The 12627-nt window shown below is 42.3% G+C and overlaps 1 pseudogene; it reads right to left on the bottom strand.

Moving 5' to 3' along the window:
• The window catches only part of LOC109061296, a 49493-nt pseudogene extending 37548 nt beyond the window's left edge, over positions 1-11945 (bottom strand).
• Between the last annotated feature and the right edge of the window lie 682 nt (positions 11946-12627).

Genomic DNA, 12627 nt, shown 5'->3' with positions numbered 1-12627 from the left:
TAAAACTACAAGAAGAGAAATAACCAACATGAATGGCATGCTAATAAAATAGTGGTTAACACAATGTCCTATTTAGGACAATGATGCCTGTTTTCAATAAAAAGCAAAAACTGCCTGTGTTACGTGACACAATCCACAGCGTATCAGAAGAAGGAATTAGATCTTTAAAGGAATAGAGCTCCAATATTTTTTTAATCTGTTTCTTATTTATTCAATTCATATCGCCTTCTTCTTCTGTAAAACAACAAAGTGGCAGAAATTCGGAAGACTCTACGGTTGTTCTTTTCAATGAAATTGCAATTTTTAACGGGGAACTGAAGTCATTCTATGCTTCAAGAAGCATTGCAAATGCACTATCACACCAAGAGTTACAAGAATGTTGTCCATATGACCTGTGCACTATATTCCAAATCTTCTGAAGCCAGGACAAAGTTTTTTTTCTTTCTTTATCAAACAGACTGAAAAGGTGTTGGGTTGATTTCTCTAATAATCTTCACCTCCAATGAGCTTTAAATGAGCTGTTTAACTGCTAAAAACTGGAATAAAGTATAAAGTACTTCTACTTTTTTCAAAATTTTAAACGAAATCAATTTTGATCCATGAAAAAAGCAATCAATGGACTGCTGACAACCTGTGAGATCTGACCAACTGGGGACTGAGTGTGGCAACGGGACAAGTTTTGACTTGCTAAGTGCTGGTGAAAGAAGGAAGATATTGATGTGTGTGGAGGAAAAGTGGGAAAATGAAACTGACTCATGGCACTCCTGCAAACATCTAAACCTAAAAATTAAATAAAAGTGTACTGTACGCAGGCTTATCTGTTTTAAGGTACAGGAATTGTTGCCCTACTTTGACAAATACAACAAGGTGAGGTCAGATGTGTCATGTATGTAGGTGTATGGGTAATTGGAAAAAAATTGCCTATGACATTGGAGTTTAGACAGACTCATACTGAAACAGACTGATTATAAATTGCAATAGATCTCTACCTGTAGGATTTTGGCAAGGTGGGGGCGGGCGGGACAAAATGTAAAAGTTAAAGGCGAGAGTGGGAAGAACTTTTTTTTTTTTTTTGTTTGTAGTCGAAGCAAGTGTCTGAAAGTGGGAGAGATCTTGCAGGAGCTTGTTCAGACTTCTACATGGAATATAATGGACATAGAGTCATTTTGAAACACTTTTGTGATTAGCTTAAAGTTGCAGTCTCCGTTTGATTTTAACTGCAGGAAAGTGCAACCAGTACATTATTCAAAATTTCCTCCGACTGTGTTCCACCAGAAAAAATACTCTACATGGGTTAGGAAAACACAACCATAAGCAAATGACAGGATTTCATTTTTGAACAATTCCTTTTGGAACAATGGCTATTTTTAGGACAAGCAGATCTGAGCTGCTTAGATGTCAAGCCTTAAATTTAAATGGCAAGCAAATTGTAAAATACTTTCTAGGAAGTTTGCTCTTCTGTTTCCCACCAGTCAAAAAAAGAAAGAAAAAAAAAAAATAGTCAAGCAGGGAAAAGAGAGAAATATGGAAAAAGATAAAGGACACTTAATTAAATGTAGTGAGGACTCTGGGAGCGTCAATCATTTTTTACGACTCACCAGACAGCTGACAGATCCAGCCTCACTGGCTCAGCTCACCTCTCAACCAACTGACTAGTCTTGAAAGCTTTATGTAGCGCAAGAAAACAAACCCTAACCACTGGGCCAAAGACAGTACACCAACCATTTCACTCTAACAAAACAGCATATCAGTGGCACATCATGTTTGACAAGAACTTACCAGCAAAAGGAATGGGGATTAGGTCAAAAGCTCAGAGCCTGGAATCTTGCCATGCTCGTTTGTCAAAAGTCTCCATCTAGTCTGCGAGTCCGGATCAATTCAGAGAGATTTTCTGACAAATAGAATCACATTTTTAGCTACAAAATCATTTTTTTTTCACTTGTTTTAGTGATTTATCTCTGAGCTTAAAAGCTTGTGGCCCGTGGATGATTGTTTTTTCTACAGTGCTCCATTTGGTTAACTTTTCTGCTTTATCATACATCTACAACTCTTACATTTGGGTAACTCCTACAAAACACACAGGGAGACTGGTCGTCACACAATCCCGTCCAAAAACTGCCTTGGAGCTGTAAAATATATACCCACGCAATCCCCTAACACACACCCACACATACAAGCTTACACACTCCCACACAAATACACACAAACACGTACACCGCCCCAGTGCCTGAGAAACTGCAACCTGGCAGTTGTCCAATATCAACACAGAAAGGTCAAAGTTCACATCAACATTTTCTTCATCCTCCTGAGACGATGCAGCTTTTCAAATTGGGTCAAGGTTTATCCCGTTCAGGGGCAATTTTTCAAGGGTCACAAGAGATTGCTGTGATTTTACCAGGAGACAGAGGTATGCTTTCCTAGAGCAAAACCTCAACTCCCTGCCCAAATATTTTCCATTCCCACTCTTGTTTAGGAGGCCACTCTCAAACTGTCCCAGAACTTTATGGGGTTTGCTGCTCCTTTTCAAATTAGTCCAGTGGCATAAGATGTGCCACAGCGGGTTTCTTCTGCCACAGTGGAGCTGCGATCCTCCCCAGGAGACAGTGAGGGAACATTCACAAGATCAGAGCCCAAAGCCAGGCTTCTTTAAAAGTATTTGTCATACTTAAGAACAAGAAAACATCTCAAAGGACTACTAAAGTTACCGACCAACACACCCCACTCTCCGAAGAGATAAAAGAGATAAATTCTCATTTCATCACCTATTTTAGCAGAGATGCTGAGTCAAATTAAACTGGATAATAAACCAAGAGGTTGACAGTAAAAAACTAGCCCACCTGAATATATTTAAATGTAAGTAAGTGATTTAACCAGCCTAACAACTGAGTCAAATCAAGTAAGTAGCACATAGCAGTTCCCTTTCAGTCGGTTTCTCTCGACGTCACGTCCCCCGGTGACCGATGAATGGGGATATCGCTTCGATAGACCAATCTACTCTGAGTGTAAACTAAACGAGCCAATGCACATTGGCATGCAATTATTGCATCCAGCTGCCGCTGATCCACAGCGTAGGTAAAAGAAGGCAGCAGGTGCAATACGTACCAGCTTTTCGCTTCGGAGCCGAGCGTTAGTATCATTTGCTCAACTGTGTCTGCTGTGGAACTACGAGTTCAGCACACTCTCGGAAGCTTCATGTGTGCGAGACGGCGATTCAGTGGTGGTCGTTCCCCGAGTCGAGTTGGTTGCGCACATTCAGGCTGCACTACCCCCCTGTCGTGTTGCAAACGGCCATTCCCCTGTGCGCTTCATCACTAAAAGAGCATTTCCTAAAGAGGAAATTTCTCTAAAAGAGCTTCACGGTGCGACTTTGTAAAGGACGACGGATCGTCCCTTATAAGCGATGCCGTTTCACCCTCGACAGTGTGGAGCAAAGAGGTATTCGGTGATTCCCCCAGTGGGAGCGTGGGCGGAGGTAGGTAGCAACGCATGTGTGTTCCTGAGTCTGCCCTCTTGCTGGTGGGTAGACCGGGTTGCTTCCTCTCCTGGGCCTATAGGCATTCGCTGGTCCTAAACTGGCAGGTCTATCCGAAGGTCACCGCGCGTTCTCTGGGTCGGCGATGTCCACGCTTGTGGTTCAGGAGCGCCATCTCCTGGAGTTCTGAGTCTGGTTTAAATTTTGGAAATGAGGGACGTCGACAAAGATCATTTCCTTAATGCCCCTGTGTCCCAGACCGGCCTCTTTTGGCGACCGTGGTCGAGAACGGGGCCCTCAGCAGTTCCTCGGATGCAAGGGGACAGACTGAGCCGGTCCAACCGCCTGCCCGGCGGGCAGCTGCGGCCTCCCACACATCCGCCGGCCAGCAGCACCCCCAGCCTGGTGGAGAATCTGGAAATCTCGACGAAAGAGCGGTTTTCCCTTTCTCTATCTCTGGGTCCCGGGGAGGGCACGGAGAGTTGTAGATAGGCCAAAGCACCAGACCTCACTCATCCTCCTCCTTCGCCAGATGGCAGCAGCGGGTGGAATGAGAGCGTCATTGGCGAAGGCCCTATATCACGCACCCTCTGCCAACCTGTGGAACCATGTGAGCCTTGCACCCACACACTCACACTCCCTCCAAGAACCCTCCTCCGGCCTGCTAATCAAAACAAGCCGCCCCGATTTGGGGGTCCCTGTGTTCCACACCATCGCTGCCCCACTGTGGGTACGGCTGTGGTTTCCGCGGGTCCCACTTGTACAGTTTCTAAGCTCCTGGTCAGCGCTACCCAGCCCGTTTCTCGCTGCTGCGCTGCGAGTTTTTAAACCAGGCCCTTCATCGGCTTACCGTTCAAAATGTTGACGCAGAAAAGAAAAATGCATTCTTCGGGTGTGTCCTGTCCCAGAGATTGGTTTGCAGCGATCGACCTGAAGGACTCGTACTTTTCATGTATCAATCTCTTCTGAGCCAACAGACCTTTTCTGCGGTTTGGCGTTCGAAGGGACGGGCCATATCATTACAAGTGTCCTGCCGCTTTGGGGTTTCCCTGTCTCCCGTGGTCTTTCAACAAAAGTTGTGGAGGTGGCTCTTGTTCCCCTCAGAGAGCAGGGTGTTCACATTCTCAACTATCTAAACGATTGGCTGATACTAGCACAATCTCGGATCAGTTGTGCGAGCACAAGGACCCGTGCTCTTGCACCTCAGCCTTCGGGTCAAACTGGGAAAAAAGCAAACTCTCGCCGATGCCGAGGATCTCTTTTCTCGGTATGGAGTTGGATTCGGTCGAACAGACAGCCACCTCACAGAGTGAACATGAGCGCGTCGGTCATCATAGCCCTGCTTGAATACATTCAAGGGCAGGGATAGAGGTCACCATATGAAAAGCTTTTACCAAGATGGTATCCTGGGGCATATGCGCACAGCCGCAATGGATACACAGTCAACCTACACTGGCTTTATTTGGACCGAGTCCCGAGGTTGGCATGAGCTAAAACACAGGGCACAGTCACCGCGGAGTCCAATTTTACACACAGGCTCCGAGCACACCACAGAACCCTAACACCGTGGTCAGGATGAACGTTCCTACCGGGCAGGGTCTGCCCCTAAGAACAGATTATCCAGGCATGCTGTGGTTTACACGGATGGTATGCCTCCACCACCGGCTGGTCGGGGGTCCATTCATAGACGGGCGTGCAGTCTCAGAGGTTAAGGACCGGAGACCGCAGCTGCTTTGGCACAATCAATTGCCTAGGAGATAGTTAGTTCTGTTAAGGGCTTAAAGTGCCTTGCTCTGAACCAATCTTAAAGGTCGGCTTACAAGGCACACACAGTGACCGTGTGCGTACATCAAAGCCGACAAGGTGGTCGAGCGCTCCCGTCACAAGTCACAACTCGCCCGCTCAGACCGGTAGACTCTCTCTTTAAGAGTCAGAAGGGTCAGAGGTCACGTTCGTGCTGTTCACATTCCGGTCCTGCTCAAACCATACAGCCGCGACGAGCTCTGTCTCGAGCAATGCTATGGGAGAATGGTGCGACTTCCATCCCTGACGGTCCACAAGCGCTGATATTTGGAGACGGTTTTTGGAGACCGACTCAGGTAGTACCTGTTTGCTTCTCCAGAGACCTTTTCCCACTGCCAGGTTGTTCAGACCACTTGTGCAAAAGTCCGGGAGGAACAAGGAGCAAGTCTTGATAGTGGTGCTGTATTTGCCCACTAGGACCTGGTTCGGACGCTAATAGGGGCGGCAGAGGCTGCTCCGCACAGGGCACTGGAAGGGGCAAGCACCATGGAGCTTTGGTAGGGAATCCCAATTCGACGGTCCACCATGGTGACGTTCGCGATGTGAGCTCGACTGAAATGTGGGAGACGTCCTCGGTTAGTTATGTGTAACCCTCGTTCCCTGAAGGAGGAAACCGAGACATATGTAATTGCAACTGCAAGCAACTGCCCTGCTGCCGTCCTAGACTACTACTACTCAGCTGATGTGGATCCAGCGGGCAGCTGGTGCAAATAATGCCATGCCCAAACGTTGCATTGGGGGGGGGCTTGTTTAGTTTACTAGAGGAAGCAATTATTCCCAATTTCGTGCGTGTCGTCACCGACGTGACGTCTCCGGGTTGCCCCACCCTCCTCAGGGAATTAGGGTTACCATATGTAACCGAGACATTTTGCAGGCTTATACCACTGACCTCTGTAAGATAAGCAAAGATAAAAAAAGAAAAGAATTGTTTAGGGCAGTGTCATCAATTTAGAATTTTAATGCAAATTATTACATTGAATATGCAAAATGCAATTTGACTTAATTCAAATGATTTGCATATACTACTGTTCAAAAGTAGTATGAACTTTTGAAACACAAGAAATGGTCCTGTTATGCTCACCAAGGCTGCATTTATTTGATTCAAAAATACAGTAAAAAACAGTAATATGTGAAATGTTATATTTATAAATTACAATATATAAATTGTAAAAGGCCCGTATATAAAAAATATATAAAATATAAAGTGCACAAAGCTGGAGATTTTTCAGCGCCCTCTTCCGTCCAGTCTTAAGTGTCTCATGATTTTTCAGTAAATCATTCCAATATATGCTGATTTGGTTTCCTCGTCAGGTGTTGAAAACAGTGAAAATAGTTTTACCAGCTTAAAAGAACAACAATTAATTTGAAATTGATTTTTGCAACAATGTAAAAATATACTGTCACTTAGTCACAGCAGTGTGAAATTTTTGCTGTTGGGCCTCATCCAGCAGTTTTTTGAACACAAAAACATACGAGCACAAAGCATAAATTCCAAAAACACTGAAAACACTTCCCTTGTTCCAACCAAGAGAGCTCTCTCTGTGGGTACTGCACACAGAAAACACACAATGGACTGATACTTCATTGGGCATGACAGATCACACTCCACCAGACTATGTCATTCCCCACATCAGACAGATGATTGAGGGTGAATATAGACAGGGAAACTAACTAAGCATCTAAGCTATTCATAACCTCATGTTTAATATACTGGCACCCAGCGTATATAGTTATGGTGTAGTGCTTACCATAACAACTTTTAGTTACACATTACCATTTCATATGTATGGTGTCATTTGACTTCACAATGTCAGCACATTCACACTAGAGAGTTTTCAACTGGCGACAAACAAGAGAGAGAGACAGACATGTCTCCACTCTCACAGTACAAGGACATAGGTCTTTCTTCTCCAAAAATATAAATGTGGTGATTAAAAGGGACTATTTATACCCAGCCCAGACTAATTAAGTTTTATTTTATAGCTCATTTCTTAAAATAGGCTCCACTGGCAATGTGCACAGTTTGGGCATTTATTTAAACTTGGCGAGGAAAAAGAGGGGCACTGTTATGTCTTTGCGCAAAGGGGCAGCTTGTGTAGCTATGAAAAATGAGTTTTACGGTTTTTCTTTCACAGCCCCATAAGACAAGGCCAATGTGACCTTATTATTTTCCCCCAAACAGCAAAGGGTGGGGATGAAAACAGACAGTCGGCCAAGGTGATGCTGTAAACTTCAGAAAGGGAAAGATAACTTTCCCACAACACTTTATGTTCTCCAAAATAGTTTATGATTTTTACATTTTAATTTTGACAAAAATTGTACAGATCGGGTACAGTCGTGCCGTTAATTAAACTGAACAGGTTTGGAGGGTTCTTTTATGCTACAGGATAAGGGGCTTCATGAAGTACCCCCCCACTTACTATACAACAAAAATAGAAATTAAGAGGATTAAAAACCCACTGTGAAATGTAATTACAAGTTCGTTTCTGAGTCTAAAATGTTGACATCAGAGAAGTGCTGCCACTTTGATCACGGGTAATGAAATGTAGATTGCAGAATAAACTACGGCTCTGGCTCAGTTTTACATCAACTCCTCTCACAAGCGCAAGGGGGGTTCAGTTCTATTTATTTTTCGGAGCCAAAGGTCGGCTTCAAGCAGAAATAAATATATTTCATTCCTATGTGACACAGTGATTTTCACCTGGCCCTTTACCACCGTTTGTTTGGGTATCGAAAAACTCCGAACAGTTTTCCCTCTCGGAAAAGGGCACTGGGGCTCTGATGTTTGGCTGTGGGATATAATTCCATTTCAAAGCCATGTGTGGCTCCCTCTTTCTCTGTCAAAGAGCCGCTGTAACTCCCTCTCTTGATCTCTTACCTTACACACACATCTGTCTATCCACCAACATGTGCAGAAAAAATGAAGGAAAATAGGAATAAGAGTCCAAAGGGTGCTCAATCAACCTCTCACGTTATTAGCGATGGTCCCCTCCTGTTTTTCAATCCCTTAAAAACTGTTGGAAAGAGGAAACACTTACTTAAATTCATTTCTTGGACTGAGACTGCAGTAGTTCAGAGTGCATGAAACCCCCTGCCACCAGGTTACTTATAGACAATCCCTCAGTGTCCATTATGAAAAAGCCTAGAGAGAGTTTGAAGGCAATAATCTACATTATACCACGCATGTTTTACTTCCAACCAGGGAGGCAAATACGCAGACCTCCTCAGAAACACCGCATCAATCACATGCTTACACCAGATAGAGGCTTATGTTTTTTATTAAGCACTGTGTGTTAGAGATATTTAACCATACTGCCAGAGGACAAGATCACTACATTCCCTTCGATATCAGGTTGATTTTGATTTGATTTTCGTGATGCACCTCTGGGAAGGCATTTGGGCAGGGTTGACAAGACTGACAGACAAAGGAGGATTGAAAATCATGGAAAAATGTACAGAAGGTTATTTGAGATCACAGAACACTTTATTTTTTAACAAGGAAGTTATTTTCCTGTGAATGTAGGAGACTTCCATTGGCTGCAAGCCACCTTTTCCGCAGATTATGGGAGTAACTTCTATTAAACTGTAAAAAACAGTGACTGGCAATAAATTGTTTTAAAGGGGACATCGTGATGCCCATTTTCAAAAAGTTGGTATAATTTTTTAGGGTCTTCATGAAATGTCTGTAACATACTTTGGTTAAAATTCCTCAGTGGTCAAGTAACGCAACACTCTTGTTTACCATGTCAAAACAGTTCTGTTCACAGCGCACTCGTCTCGGTTGCATTGTCTCTTTTCATGATAATAAGCTACTGCTTCACTCCACCCCTGTCTCTTCCGTGAGGCATGTCGACAAAAAGGACACATGTATTGCTGCCCTTTGAACTCCGTATATTTAGCTTGGAGGTGGTCTTATTTCAAATAGCTAGCTAGCTATGTAGAAACCAGGGTGTGCCCACACATCCTATCTTGTGAAAAGTGAAGCTGCGGGCTCCCCTGGTGGCTGGCGGCAGTACAGGTCATTTAAAACCCCGCCCTCTCCCATGTAAACGAATTGGACTTGAGTCAAAATAAAAAAATAAATTACACTCAACATCTCATAACAATCTGGCTGCATGTTTTTTTTTCAGCTTTTCTAAGCTGGCAGACATGTCAGAAACCTAACTACATGCAAAAAAAAAATAAATAAAATATATAATAATAATCAAAGCTATAAAAAGTAAAAATTTAATCCGATGTCCCCCTTTAAAGATGGTTTGGCTTTATGAATGCAATAATATAATTTTGCAAAAAACTGGGTACAATGAGGTCAATTATTATTCTCCTCACCCCTCAAAACATGCTGATTTTCATGCACAACCATATCTAGGGTTTACAGAGATTGGTCCGAAAAAGAGAAAATATCCGAGTGAGCGGAAGTTCGGTGTGCAAAAATCCCCTGTTGATGCCAGAGGTCATAGGCTAGTCAGACTAGTTTTGAGATGATAGAAAGACAACAGTAAACTCAAATGAAACACGTCGTTACAATGGAGGTTATGCAGAAGAGCATCATGTCGCCCAACATGTCGAACCAGACAGGCTACAGCAGCATACGGTCCTACCAGGAAGGGCTACAATTTGCACAGACTCACCAAAAGTGGACAATAGAAGATTGGGAAAAATGTTGCCCCATTCTGATTCTCGATGTTAGGGACTGCTGCGACATGTCAGAGAAGTGAGGACAGAATCAAATCGTAAACAACAATGGAGTAATGGATCAAGTCCATCCCTAGCCTGTATTAATTAATGTTTGAGACTGGTGGTGGTGGTGAAATGGTATGGGGGATATTTTCTTGGCACACTTTGGGCCCCTTAACATCAATTGAGCATTGTTTAAAAACCCCACAGCCTACGCTAAGGATTGTTGCTTACCATATCCATCCCTTTATGACCACAGCACAGTGTACCCCATCTTGTAAATGGCTACTTCCACAAGAATAATATGCCATGTCATCATAGTCAAATTGGCTCAAAACTGGTTTCTTGAACATGGGCATTGAGTTCACTATGCTTAAAAAGCCACCACAGTCACCAAATCTCAATTTAATAGAGCACTTTTTGGTTGGTAATGGACCGGGAGATTCACATCCCAATTGTGCAATCGACAAATCTGCAGCAACTGTCTGATGCGTATCATGTCAATATGGACCCAATCTTTATGTTAAGTTACATACACACATTAATCAAAATTGGATATTTCAAAATGCTTTCCCTAATTTTGACAGACTAAATATATAGTTCCCTGTTTTAGAAATATATCCAGTAAACATTAATTATAGGGATTAGGGTAGAAAACTATTCTTCAAAATGCCATGCAAACATAAAATGTGAATGAGGGTTTGGAGTTGCAGTAACAGTTAAAACTATTTGCAGGGTGTTTATGATTAGGACAATAAATTAAAATAATATGAGAACAAATACCAGTTTGCAATATGAAAAAGCACAGAGGACTATATTTTTGTACAACTAAAAAATAACTGGAAGCAACTGGACTTGCTTACTTTAAACATTCAATAAAAAAAAAAAGGCCCGTTCCTGCTCTTGCATTAAAAAATATGGTGGATACTTGTGCCATTGCATTAGGGAAATAATTTTGCTTTTTATCTCTGAATAACAAATTGTAGGAATTCTGCTTTATATGCAGTCAATTTTACACAGTGATTCACCATCAGGTGGTCAAAGTGTGTTTATCTATGCACAAATGTCCTATCCAACAGATTTCCTGAAGAACTGGAAGTCCAGAGACCCAAGGGCATGTTTTGTGAGGTTTGTACATGTGCTCCTACCCAGCTAGTGAGAGCAGCATGCCTGCTGAGCAGTGGTCTCTGTCTGTTGCACATCTGAGAAAGCAGATCCTCGGCAGCCGTTTCTCCTCCACCTCGCTGCGCTCGCCTGATATGTCAGCAGAGAAACAGCATGACAGCAAATGACATACATGTGTTCTACGTCTCTCCCCTGATATCCCAGCAGATGACCCATCATGAGCTCATTCAGAGTTTAGAGTACCTGTGGGCGAAATCAGCCAGGGTTTCTGGTGATGATCTCACGGATGCGGGCAGGAACTCATGTGTTGTTGAACTCCTCCGACCTCATCATCCTCGCAGAGTGTAAGTCTTCTCCTCTCTGCACTGCTATCTGGGTTAAGCAGCGTCTCCTCCAGCTTCTGCATTATCATCATTAGTGTAAGAAGAGGGACTTACACACAAAAATCAGGTGACCTAGTCTCACTGCAAATCTAAAAACTCCAAAAAGTTGTTAATAAACAACTTGTTAATAAAACGTTATGTATTTAATTTTAGAATGTATTATTTAGCGTAACTAGCTCGTCATGTCTGTCTCTGTTTCAATTTCATTGGATGTCACAACCAGCACAAGGAAATGAATCACCTGTCTTCAAGTTTCACAGAAGAACCTGAAACTGACCCACTGATCGACCTTAATTTGTTGTAACATTGCAAGTCTCGTTAAATATTAAATCAAGCTCTCTCCTCTTTCGTTCACACATGCTGTTTTTGAATAGGTAACAGTGCAATAACCTATTTAAGTTACAGCTGGTAAAGATCAGCTTTTCCTGCTGGAAAACACGCACCTGAATCAGGGCTTCCAGTCCTTGATCCCCTTCACAACTCATCTGGAAACTGGTAGTGAAACAGCGACGTTTTTTCCAATTGTCCTCAATTTGTGCCGAAATGTAAAGTGTTTTAAACGCTTAAACAGGGTTTAGCAAGCTGATATGCACTCTAATAAAGTCTTAAAGGCATTAAAAGATTTGCTTTATCAGCAATAGGAAGCTTGCAGAGTGCTTTGCACTAAATATAAATGCTTCATTAGCATTTAATCAAATTAATGCTAAATATTTCCTGCTAGAAATATAAAGTCACAACTGCAAAAGTTTTAATGTTATTATATTTATTTTCTTATTTATTTATTATATCAGAATGAAACAGGTAAACATTAGAACACAAACATATGGGGTTATACAGTAACAATTAAAATGTACTGTAATTAAATATACAAAAAATTTACAGTCATAAAAGTTACAGTTTTTTATGATTTTTTCATAAGATTGGATGTTTTTAAGTTTTTTTTTTTATTAGAGGAGATTATTTGAAGTCATGAGTAAAGCAAAAGTAAATCAGAAGTGAATATTTTACAATAAGGTTTAAAGTTAAGGCATCGCGCCTTTTGTGAATGTGGAATTTTCCCATCATACAAAATAATGTCCAGGACATCCTCTAGCTTCCTTTTGTCAGAAACCACAGAATGAAAGAGAACCTTAACTGCTGAAATGTTACATCAACAAAAGAATACAA

The sequence above is a fragment of the Cyprinus carpio genome, chromosome A6 (genome assembly GCF_018340385.1).
Source record: "Cyprinus carpio isolate SPL01 chromosome A6, ASM1834038v1, whole genome shotgun sequence".
NCBI lineage: Eukaryota > Metazoa > Chordata > Actinopteri > Cypriniformes > Cyprinidae > Cyprinus > Cyprinus carpio.
The sequence above is the reverse complement of the archived record's forward strand: the minus strand, read 5'-3'. Positions and strand labels throughout refer to the sequence as shown.